A 12,267-nucleotide genomic window follows, 5' to 3' on the forward strand; every position below is an offset into this window, starting at 1 on the left:
AAACTAGCATCTTTAAAATCTCAGATTGCTTGCTTACGGAAATAAGTAAGAATTATCATAGAGAAATGATTCTTTTAAAGGATGACTTTTTTCAATTTTGGTTTTAGTAATCTAGGCTTTGCCTGTAAAGAACAAAACAATGGTTTTTAAATATTGTTTGCAGAATGTGTTTAAAGCATTGATTCTAGAACCTTTGTATATTTGGGAGTATTTCTAACTTTCATTTCTTTACTGTTTGCAGTTAATGTTCATATTCTGCTATGCAATCATTTATATGCACGTTTCTTTAGATTTTCCTGGGTGTACAGTTTAAACAACAAAAAGTCTATTTAAAACTGTGGCAGTGGGCCAGGCACAGTGGCTCACGCCTGTAATCGCAGCCCTTTGGGAGGTCAAGGAGGGTGGATCACCTGAGGTCAGGAGTTCACGACCTGCCTGGGCAACATGGTGAAATCCATCCCTACTAAAAATACAAAAATTAGCCGGGTGTGGTGGTGGGCACCTGTAATCTCAGCTACTTGGGCAGCTGAGCAGAAGAATCGCTTGAGTCCGGGAGGCAGAGGTTGCACTGAGCTGAGATTGCGCCACTGCACTCCAGCCTGGGTAACAGAGTGAGATTCCGTCTCAAAACAAACAAACGAACAAACACAAACAAAAAACTGTAGCAGTAGTTTGCAGTTCTAGCAAACAGGAAAGTTGTGGGGTTAAACTTTGTATTTTCTTTCTTACAGAAGCTTCTAAAAGGCATTTTATACGTTCTTTTAACAAATCTTGTGTAGAACTTTTAAAACATCAAAGTTTGGATCAAAACAAGACCCAGCTTATTTTCTACTTGCTGTAAATTAAGCAAACATGCTATAATAAAAACAAAATGAAGGGGGAAAACATAAAAGATAAGCGGAAATCAGCTGTACAGAGTGGAGAGGGTGGGAGGCCATAGAGGAGGGGGCAGGCTCTCCGTCCAGGCAGTGGGAGAGCTCCTGAGTCAGGAACCCAAGGGCATGCTTGAGGAATGGCTTGAAGGTTAGTGTGGCTGGCCAGCCAAGGTGAGAGGCAGGAGGAGAGTGTGTGGTGTGGTCAGGGGCTACCTCACACAAGGCCTTGAATTTTGTCTAAGAGCAATGGGAAATCAGCACTGGAAAGTTTTATGCAAAAGAGACATTTCTATTGTGAAATATTCAGCTACAGTGAGAACGGTCTAGAGAAGAGCAATGTGAGGTTGTCCAGGCTGGAGGAAGCAGCCTTGCTTGGGGATGGAAGCAGTGTACCTGGGGAGAAGAAGACATTCAAGATGATGTTGGGCTCGAGCAGACAGGGCTTGCTGATGGATGGCTCGTGGGGTGAGAGAGGGAGGAATGAAGGCTGGGCTATGTGTCTGAGTTAAGCCAATTACTAAAGGATGCAATTTATGGAGATGAGGAAATCCAGAGGAGAAACAGATTTAAGGGGAAGTAGATTCCCATAAACCAGCTCTGTAAACCAATCTCCGCCTTTAAAATATCCTCATTCTTAGCCTCCTCGTTATTAATAAATATTTATTGACCAAACGCAACCGCAAGGCACTGCTAAGACTCATTTTTTTTTTTTTTTTGAGACAGCTAAGGTTAATTTTTTAAGAAATCTAAGATAGGGAAGGCAGAAAAAAATTGCAAAGCATTAGGCATAATTTAATTGCCTTTGAGGTTGGTTTTCTTTTTTAAAGATAGCCCATAAATATATACATGCTAGTTACGGAGCGGCTTGTACATTTCACTTTATCCTTTGCTTTCCTTACTAGTTTCCTAATACTTTTTCTAAAAAAAAGAAAAAAGAGCCAGTTATTTGGAATTAGGCTTTGTATTTCCAAAAAGCCCCTCTGAAAAGGCACTGTATATTTCCTACTGGAAGCCCTAACCTGTTAGGACATCTGAAGAAAACAGAGTTGGGAGGGAGAAGGATACAAGGAAAGGCAACTATGTGGACAGCCCTATGTGGGGAGGGCTGAGTACCTTCCAGGGAGTTCTCACATGGGTTCTCTCCAATCTATCTTTTCTTCTCGCTTCATCAGTTTCCATTTTTCTAATCTGGCATACTCACTATGGAGGCACCTTAGGTGAGGCAGACAGTGAGGGTCCTTGTTCTTATTTAACTCTAAGCTGCTCCTCTCTTCCTTCATCCATCAGAATGTACTCAGTCATCCATTACCTCCTCCAGGAAGCCTTCTCTGACCACGCCAGTCTGTTAACAGCTCCCTTTCTGGTCTTCACTGCTGGGGCTCAGAAAATAACCCAAAATGAAGGCATTGGAAGCAGCTCTCTCCAACCTCCTCCTGCCCTCTTGTCTCTGACTCCCTCATTCTCCCCACCAGCCCAAGGCCACCCACAGAAACTCGAATGCCTTTTCCCCAAGGCAGTTCAGAGAAACCAGAACCCCTATTCTCCAAAGCCAGCCATAAAACCTAAAAATATTACCCTAACTCCCACCTTCTCCCCAACCTTTGTGTAAAAACCGTCCATAAAGAAACGATCTGACCTATCTTGTTTGACTGTAGATCACAAGACTCCCATTCCAGAGAGGGTCCTGCCCCATCCCCAGGAGGAAAGGACACTGCACAGACAGGCCAAGCAGAAGCTACACAGATAGGACTTATTAGGTTTCCCCACTCAGCCAATTCATGCTAGATCATACACTTTTTGTCCAGTCATATTTCTACATGGCAGTCCAAACTTTGTTAAACCTAAGCATGAAAATGGACACTTTCCCCTGTATCTTTGGGTCTTCATTCTGAAGGCTCCCGTGTCACATAAAACTATGGTGAAATAAATTTGTATTCTTTTTCTCCTATTAATCTGTCCTTTGTCAGCTGATTTGCTGTGAACCTTCAGAGGCAAAGGGCAAATTTCCCTATATCATCATGCCATAAGCATACCTCGAGTATAGCTTCATTTTTCACTATGTTGTGAAGTTTCTGAACATATGTCTGTTTATTCCCTTAGACTGGGAGCTTAGAATGGATACCTGCTATGCTTTTTGGCTACCCATTGCCTTTCCACATTCTATTTGCAGAAGCTCCCGTCTTCTGATTCTGCACATCTTTAAGGTAGACGGCAGAAACTTGCTTTCCCAGCTGCCCTTGTAGCTAAGATGTAGACATGTGATCTGGGCTCTGCCAATCAGAAGGGAGAGAGGTGAAGCAGCGACTGTCTTCTGGAAGCCATTTTGGCAAAGGCAGTTGCAGACACCCAACTTCAGGAGACAACAGCAGAGGAGGTTAAAGTAGTGTCTTGTACTCAGCATCCAGCATTGGTGCCAGGGCACTGATACGAGTGAAAGACCTCCACTGGGGCAGTGCATTGCCTGGACTGGCTGCTTTGCTTCCAGGCCAATTCTGCCTCTGCTGGAGCTGCTTTAATAAATAACCTCTTTGCTTAAACCAGCTAGAGCTGATTCTGTATTTTGCAACTAAAATTCTTAACTGGTAACTGAGATCCTCAAGGCAGAGATTGAGTTTCATTTACTTCTCTATCACTAGTCTCTAGCAAAATGTTATGCATATTCAAGGCACTCAATCAATTATTGTTGATTAAATGAATAAAATGGATGGAGAAGCTAGACTGTAAATCATTAGCTTCTCAAGTCATCTTTCTTTCAGTAATCATTGAAAAGTACTATTTGTTCCCTAAATCTTCTAATTAGAGAAAACACAGGGATTTTGCTTCCCTTAATGATTCTCCAACTATGTTTCTTTGGAATACTAGTGATGTTTCTATTGCTAAAACTGAATAATAGTGAGTTTTTCCAAATATAAAGAGAAAATTTATTTAGTACAAGGAGTTTTGTCAGTTTCAAGTTGTCACCCAGAAACTTTAAAACCCTGGCACCTGCTACTGTTTTGTCGGCAAGTGCAGTGGATGAAAAAATAATTGTGCAAGTAAGCAAGTATTATAGCAAAAACTCAAAACCTCTAGTCTGCTTAGTTCAACAGTTTTCCCCTTTTCTGTGCCCATTCTGTTTGCTGGAATTTTATGTAATAGATTGCACACTTCACACAGCATCCTATTTTCCGCTAGTAAAGTTGCTCTTAGATCATATAGTGGAATCCAGTGACTCAAAATTTTATTGAATGGACACCATTGACTCACAAATTATTGGCCACCTGAATATTTGTGAGAACAGCAATTCAAAGGCCTTCCTAACACTATGCTACCCGTTTGTTACAAGCTGAATTGTGACCCCTGCCACAAATTCATATGTTGAAACTAACTTCTAGTACCTCAGAATGTGATTGTATTTAGAGATAGGGTCTTTAAAGAGGTCACTGAGTTAAAATGAGGCTGTCATGCAGGGCACTGTGGCTCACATCTGTCATCCCAGCACTTTGGGAGACTGAGGTGGGTGGATCATGAGGTCAGGAGATCGAGACCATCCTGGCCAACATGGTGAAACCCCGTCTCTACTAAAATACAAAAAAGTAGCTGGGTATGGTGGCATGCGCCTGTAATCCCAGCTACTGGGGAGGCTGAGGCAGGAGAATCACTTGAACCTGGGAGGCAGAGGTTGCAGTGAGCCAAGATCGCGCCACTGCACTCCAGCCTGGCGACAGAACAAGACTCCGTCTCAAAAAAAAAAAAAAAAAAGGCTGTTAGAGTGGGCCCTAATCCAACCTGACTAGTGGCTTAATAAGAAGAGATTAGGACACAGACACCAGGGATGCGTAAGCACAGAAGAGGACACAGCAAGAAGGTGGCCGTCTGCAAGACAAGGAGAGAGGCCTCAGAAGAAACCAAACCTGGCAACACCTTGATTTTGGACTTTCAACCTCCAGAACTGTGGGATAATAAATGTCTGTTGTTTAGCCACACGGCCTGTGGTACTTTGTTATGGCAGCCCAGGCAGACTAAGATGCCTTTCTTTCAGGCCTCCCAGCCTCAAATTGGAGCCTGCAGACTCAGACCATGGAACCTGGACTGGAGCTTCTGGCTACCAAACCTTCTTCCGCCAGGCCCATCTGGCTCTTTCCTCAGTTTATTCTTCACATCCTAGGCTGGGAAGGTGGAAGATCAAATTACAGCCCTGCGCTGGGAAACACACAGGGTTGTCCTCCATAAATCAGCAGATTCCCAACTCGCCAACCCCACTGGGAAGTCACTCCTTGACACACGCATCCTGCCCTCCTTAGCATCTCACCTTCCTTCCTCTGCTCTTTTACAGCATCAAAACCAGCGGAAAGAGTGACCTTTAAATTCCATTAATGCAAGAATGAGTTATAGGGAGGAGCTGACAGCACTGTCAAGCCAGACCCCTTCAGAAAGCCCCAAGGGAAATTAGGAGAAGAAGAGAGGCGAGGAAGAGAGGCAAAGAGGAGGTGGGAGGGGCCGAGTCAAACTGTCTACCACAAATTTGTCCCTGGGATTTGTGCTGGCTCCAGGCTCCTTCCAGAGACAGTGGTTTCCAGAGGTGACAGAGCATCTGAAGCAGGACTCCCTGGGTGGCAAAGCCCCCAGAAGGGCTCCCGCCTTCCCTCCTGCACTGTCCCCTCCCAGATGCAGCTGGTGACAGCTGCTCTGAGTTAGTGCTCAGGCTCTGCGTGGCACAGAGGACAATGGGAATGGGGACTCCCACTCTAACCAGGCCTCTAGGAGGGGCTGGTAGAGCGCAGCCACGTGGCATCTCTCATTACTGTCAGTGGAGATGGAGAAGGGACAAATTCAGGGACAGCTTCAGAAGGTAGAATGCACCAAACTTGAAGGCTGGGGAGGTTAAGGGGGAGGAAAGCAGGGACAAGCGAGGAGCTCAGATCACTCAAGTTCTGACTTAATGGCCAGGTAAGCTACTGGCACCATTCTCTGGTAGCAAGGACCCTAGGAGAAGTAGGTTTGGACATGACTGTGGGTTTTAATATGGCAATGATCATGTTATAATAAACATATGTAGGCATCTCTTTCCCAGGCTAGACTGCATTCTCCCTGAGGGCAGAGACGGCGATTTAGGCACATCTATATATTCCAGTGACAAATTTGAAGCATTCATTCAGCACTTAAGGAACAAACATTAACTGAGGGCCTCCCACACGCCCAGGACTAGCTCCAATACCACACTGGGTCTAGACTCGCAAAGGCCAGACAGAACAGGCACCCAATACACACTGTCTCTTGGGTAGATATTTTAAAGAATGATCTACTGACTCTTTTTTCTTATTTTCTGTATTCTTAATGTTTTGGCATCTGGGGCCTTGTTGCCTGGGGACAGACTTCCTCTCCTAGAGCTAGCCAGTTCTTAGAGATAACAAACCACTTGCCTTCAGTACACCTTTCATATGGTTTTTTGTTTGTTTGTTTTTTGCGATGGAGTCTCACCTCTGTCACCCAGGCTGGAGTGCAGTGGCACGATCTCAGCCCCCTGCAACCTCCCCTGGAGTTCAAGCGATTCTCCTGCCTCAGCCTCCCAAATAAATTGGGATTACAGGTGCCTGCCACTGCGCCCGGCTAATTTTTTTGTATTTTTAGTAGAGACAGGGTTTCACCATCTTGGCCAGGCTGGTCTTGAACTCCTGACCTCGTGATCCACCCGCCTCGGCCTGCCAAAGTGCTGGGATTACAGGCGTGAGCACCGCCCCGGCCACCTTTCGTATGTTAACCAATCAATCAAGAGGCCTTCCTACCTCCTCTCACCGCCACCCACCTCCCCCACCAACTACCTCTTTGATTGAACTCTTCTCACACAGAGCCAGCCCCCTGCCCTAATCATTCCAGGGCCAAGTATCAAACCACTAGGGACAGCCCCTGTGCCCCAAAGGCCACTAAAATTATTCAAACTTGCCAATTCTATTTTTTATATTTTTCCGAGACTGAGTCTCGCTCTGTCACCCACGATGGAGTGCAGTGGCACAATCTCAGCTCACTGCAACCTCTACCTCCTGGATTCAAGCAACTGTCCTGCCTCAGCCTCCCCAGTAGCTGGGGCTACAGGTGCGCGCTGCCATGCCCGGCTAATTTTTGTATTTTTAGCAGAGACAGGGTTTCACCATGTTGGCTAGGCTGGTCTCGAACTCCGTCAACCTCAAGTGATCCGCCTGCCTTGGCCTCCCCAAGTGCTGGGATTACAGGTGTGAGCCACCGCGCCTGGCCTACAACAAACTTGCCAATCCTAAACCTGCTTACCCTGCCTTGCCCATTCCTTGCCTCAAAAACCACAATAAAGACATTTCCCCACACTTTCCCCTCAATTTCTTTCTGCCTCCTGACCCAGTGTGTCCAGGTGTGGCCCCGTGTGGTGTTCTAGGCCTCTGTTTCTAAGGATCTGTGAGTATAAGCTTCTTTCTTCATGACAGCCATTTCCATGTCTGTGTCTCTTACCATACCTGATTAAAACAAATCCCGGGTACATTTTAAAACAGATGGCTGAATGTGAACAAGCATTCAGTAACTGTAAATTAACAACTCATTCCTTCCAAGCAGTGCAAAGTACATCCTCTTCAAAAGAGGGAAAGAGGTGTTGGTTCTATCTGTCATTATGTTGAAATTGAATGGAAGTGAGAGAGAAAGCTAGTTTGGGGAGAAGATGGGCCAAATTCATATACAGGCAGTCCTTAATCTACTGTGAGATCATGGATTTGGGGCAAGAATGAAGAGCAAAGAAATAGCAGAAGAGGGGCCTTCTCCATATGCCCTGTAGAGCTTTGCACGGGCTGAGAGAATGCAGGAAGATTCAGTCAATGTTTGCTACATCAAAGTCAAGAATCAACCTTTTCAGGAATGACTTCACAAAAGCCATGTAAACCAACAAAGAGATAAAGGAATCAGCTCTTTTATGGTATCTATTTCTTAATGGTGGCATCAGAAGCTCCCATTAGTCCAGAATGATGAAATGAGGTCGTGGGTACACAAAGCATGTGGCACAGTGGCCACAGTGGATCAACAAATTATACTTGTTACTGCTGTTGTTCTTAGCAGTTGGTAAAATGGAGTCTGTAACTAAGTGGCTTTTCTAGTGAACAACTTTTAGGTGACCAGCTACCAAAAAGTCAATAAAATTAATTCATTTGACATTGTGGCTGAGCTACAGATAATTTTATCTTCCTTTGATGAGACTGAATTTACTTTAAGATGTCATCCGGCTTCTAGTATGTCATAAATAACATTAATTGCCTCTGTATCTTAATGATCACAAAATAGATCCTGATTTATTTGGTTCCTGGATGTGCACAAGGAAACTCAGTGGGGATGCTGGGTGACCCATAGAATCACTAGACCAGGAAGAAGCATGACTTTCCCATGGGGCATCCAAAAACCTATGAACCTTCCCAGGTATGTCAGCCACGGGTGTTTGTCTCCAGGGAAGAACCAATCTGATCTTGAAGAATTAGTTTCTTCAAGAAATTTCTTCTATAAAGCCCTCTCTACTACAAAGCCCTCTCTACCTGAGACCGGAGAGGAACAGACAGAAGTCAGATGTCTAAGAGTCCTGCCCAAAATTAAGATGTTGACTTTTCCCACCTTGCCCTATCAACCCATGGACCAACCCAGTTTCCACAGAACCAGGCATTTTATTTCTTTTTCTTTTCTTTTTTTTTCTTTCTTTCTTTTTTTTTTTTTTTTTTTTTTTTTTTGAGATAGAGTCTCACTCTGTCACCCAGGCTGGAGTGCAGTGGCATTATCTCGGCTCACTGCAAGCTCCACTTCCAGGTTCACTCCATTCTCCTGCCTCAGCCTCCTGAGTAGCTGGGACTGCAGGCGCCCACTACCATGCCTGGCTAATTTTTTTGTATTTTTAGTAAAGACGGGGTTTCACAGTGTTAGCCAGGATGGCCTCAATCTCCTGACCTCGTGATCTGCCCGTCTCTGCCTCCCAAAGTACTGGGATTACAGGCCTAAGCCACCGCACCCGGCCCAAGGCATTTTATTTCTTAGAAATAAAGTAACATAAATTGTGTGTCTGTTTCTTAACATTGTACATTGTCTCTAGGGACTTTATAGGCCCAAATAGATGAATTCAAATAGAGCAGTACATGACTCAAAGGAATTCTGCCAAATCCACTTTCTCAATTTTGAGTTGCAGATATGGGATTATAAGCACCAGATAAACATTAGCTCTCCAGCAGCAAAAAGAAACAAAAGTTTTCCTTGGACGGTATGAGGTTGCATAATAGGGACGCTTGATGACCTGTTCCCATTCTCATTACACCTCCAAAAGTTTCTCCTGCCAGGACAATGACACTATTTCCCTCTCTGGAGTCTTTAAACATCCCCCATCCATCTACCAGAATATTGATGGAAGTATCTACATGATCATTCAAACAACAAGGACTGTGGAAGCCTAGACACAAGTGCAACCCACAGATACAGCATTAGGAATCACTCATGCATCAGCCCTGGTTGCCTGACAACCTCAATTGGAACCAGCCTCTGGCGGTAGCTGACCCACAGTTCTGCTTCAGCCTTAGCTGGCCACCCTTATTTCCAATCCAGTAAACTTTCCTGGTAAAACTTACTGAGCCAACCTAGTGGCTACAAACCTATTTCCATCACTGATGCCTGTTTGCAGGGAAAGACAGATTCAATATATTCAAATCTTCTGATACCTGTCTTTAGTCACTGCCGTTCAGGAGAAATGCCAGTGTACTTACTGGGTATCAGAAGGATGGATACCATCTCAGTCCATTTGTGTTACTATAAAGGAATATCTGAGGCTGGGTGATTTATAAAGACAAGAGGTTTATTTGGCCCATGGTTCTGCAGGCTATACAAGAAGCATGGTGTTGGCATCAGCATCTGGTGATCAAGATGCTTCTGCTCATGGTAGAATGAAAAGTGGAGTAGCCAGGCGCGGCGACTCATGCCTGTAATCCCAGCGCTTTGGGAGGCCAAGGCAGGTGGACAATCTGAGGTCAGGAGACCAGCCTAGCCAACATGGTGAAACTCCTTCTCTATTAAAAATACAAAATTAGCTCTGTGTGGTGGCACACGCCTGTAGTCCCAGCCACTCAGGAGGCTGAGGCAGAAGAATCACTTGAACCTAAGATTGCACCACTGTACTTCAGCCTGGAGGACAGAGTGAGAGTCTGCCTTTAAAAAAAAGGGGGGAGCTGTCATGTAGAGATCACATGGTGACAGAGGAAGCAAAAGAGAGGGGAGAGAGGTGCCAGGCTCTTTTTAACAATCAGCTCCCACAGGAGCTAATAGAGGAAGAACTCACTATTACCACAAGGACAGCACCAAGCCATTCATGACGGATGCACCTCCATGACCCCAACACCTCCAGTTAGGCCCACCATTAGGGATCAAATTTCAAAATGAGATTTGCAGGGTGCAAATATGCAAACCACAGCAGATACCAAGATGTATTCTTGATTTCAATTATCAAGCAGCCTAATTGGGAATAATTAGTATGCAGATAAAAAGATAATTAACCATGCACGGTAGTATCTCACGGGGGAAAATCACTTAGCCCAAGGTTATAGAAATCCAGAAGCTAGGGTCCACCAGCAGAGCCTGGAGAAGGAGGCAGACATCGAAGGCCAGGCAGGCTGCAGGCAGTCGCTGAGAAGGAAGCCAGCCCTGCAAATGGGGCATTTGGGAAAACACATGGCAAATGTTAAGGCCAATGAATATACCCGTCTCCCTTCTGGTGAGACCACAGCATGGTGAGATCCAGGTATGGAATAAATCTAAACGGCACAAGGCCACTCCTCAATTCTATACCCAAGAGAAACATGACCAGTCCATCATGGCACTAAAGCTTGACATGGTCTCAGAATCCTGCTCAACACTGTGGTCCAGGCAGCCATAGTCAAAGTTAGCAGATCACTGGGTCAGAATTATTTGCTATAGAATGCAAAGAACAAAGAAGGCTCATGTTGGGTACATCTCACTCCTGCAGTCAGGAGTTTAGATCTTCTGGCACAATTAGGCTGACACCCTTGCACACGCAAAGACCCTCTGGCGTCATTACCCTCCGTTGCCCTTAACGCGACCCCAGACTCCAAATCCTTTTCCAGCTTTATCCTCAAAGACAGCTGCCTTCAATTCCTGCGCTCTTCTGTGCACACGTCACTTCCCTATCGAGAGGCAAAGTGTATTCCTCCACTCCTTTCGATCCGAGCTGCTTGCTCTGTGACTGCTCGGCCAATGGAATATAGCAAAAATGCACCATGCCTTGTGGGTCCTAACCTTTAGAAGAATTAGCAAGTTTGCTTACTCTCTCTTGGGAGCCATGAGCTGCCATGTAAGAAATCCAGCGACCCCATTCCAGAGACCACCTGGAGAGACTGGATGGAAAAGGAGAGGCCCTGCGACTATAGGGAGAAAGAGAGAGAGAGAGAGAGAGAGAGACCCAGCCATCCCAGTGCCCCAGCTGAACCCAGTCATCCAGCTCCTCATTGCCAAGGTCTCTGACCTGAGAGCGAAACATTCCTAGAACTTCTGGACCAGCCCAGACATGAGCTGAATTCCACGAAGAAACCCGAGTCAATGCCATGTGAGGCAGAGAACTGACCCACCAAATTCTCCCCAAATTCCTGGCCCAAATAATCATAAGCAATAAAATAACTATTCTCTTCAGCCGCTGAGTTTGGAGTGGGTTGTACTGCAGCAACAGATAACCAGGATGATCTGCTCACGGGACCCATTCCACGGCAACTGTAAGTGCTCCTCAGGGCTCTGGGTTCTCACACTGATCTCTGCAAGTGCCCTGGTCTTACCATGTCCAACCTGAGTCAGGGACCTGCATCCTGGACCGAGACGCCACACTTCTGATCACCCACAGCCTAGGCCTCAGCTCACCACCAACTTCCCTCTTTTAAGCTGACATGTACAATTTCTCAAGAACTCAAGTTAATTACCGACTTTCAGACTCAAACGTTCCAAGTGTTGTCTATTTGTTATTCTATTTTTAAGGAATACAAAGGGCAAACTCCCCCTCCTTCTGAGGCTGGTGCCTTTGAGAGCTGCAGCCAGTGACTGGCTCAGATTCACAAAGGCAAGCCTGCAGGCCTGCTGCAGATAACCCTCACCCTGCTCCAGCCACGGGCAATCATGGATGGGGAGGGGCTTGTCGTGCTGAAGATCTCTGTGGTCCTACAGTTCACAGGTTCCATCTGGCTCATTTTATAGATGAGGACACTGAGGCTTGTCAAGGAGGCATGGCTAGTTCAGGGTCACAGAGAAAGTAGGTGGAGACTGCAGCAGACACCCACCCTGAGTCACAGTTCAGGAGTGACCGCTACCTCCCTCCACCTCTCTGCACCGACAGCTCCAGGGAAATGCTTCTTTTGCACACGCTCCAGCTTGT

General features: G+C 45.7%; 1 protein-coding gene across 4 annotated transcripts in view; it reads right to left on the minus strand.

The window, feature by feature from the left end:
* PDZD2 (PDZ domain containing 2) overlaps window positions 1–12,267 on the minus strand; it is a 498,374-nt gene that overhangs the window by 411,117 nt on the left and 74,990 nt on the right. Inside the window, exon 1 of one of the 4 annotated variants that reach the window (XM_017889457.1) lies at window positions 11,678–11,780. The exons of the other annotated variants lie outside the window; for them this stretch is intronic. The gene's annotated coding sequence lies outside the window, so the exon portion shown is untranslated. Of the gene's footprint in view, window positions 1–11,677; window positions 11,781–12,267 lie in introns of those variants that run through there. 4 annotated transcript variants of the gene reach the window in all.

The sequence above is a fragment of the Rhinopithecus bieti genome, unplaced genomic scaffold, assembly GCF_001698545.2.
Source record: "Rhinopithecus bieti isolate Rb0 unplaced genomic scaffold, ASM169854v2 scaffold_17882, whole genome shotgun sequence".
NCBI classification, from domain to species: domain Eukaryota; kingdom Metazoa; phylum Chordata; class Mammalia; order Primates; family Cercopithecidae; genus Rhinopithecus; species Rhinopithecus bieti.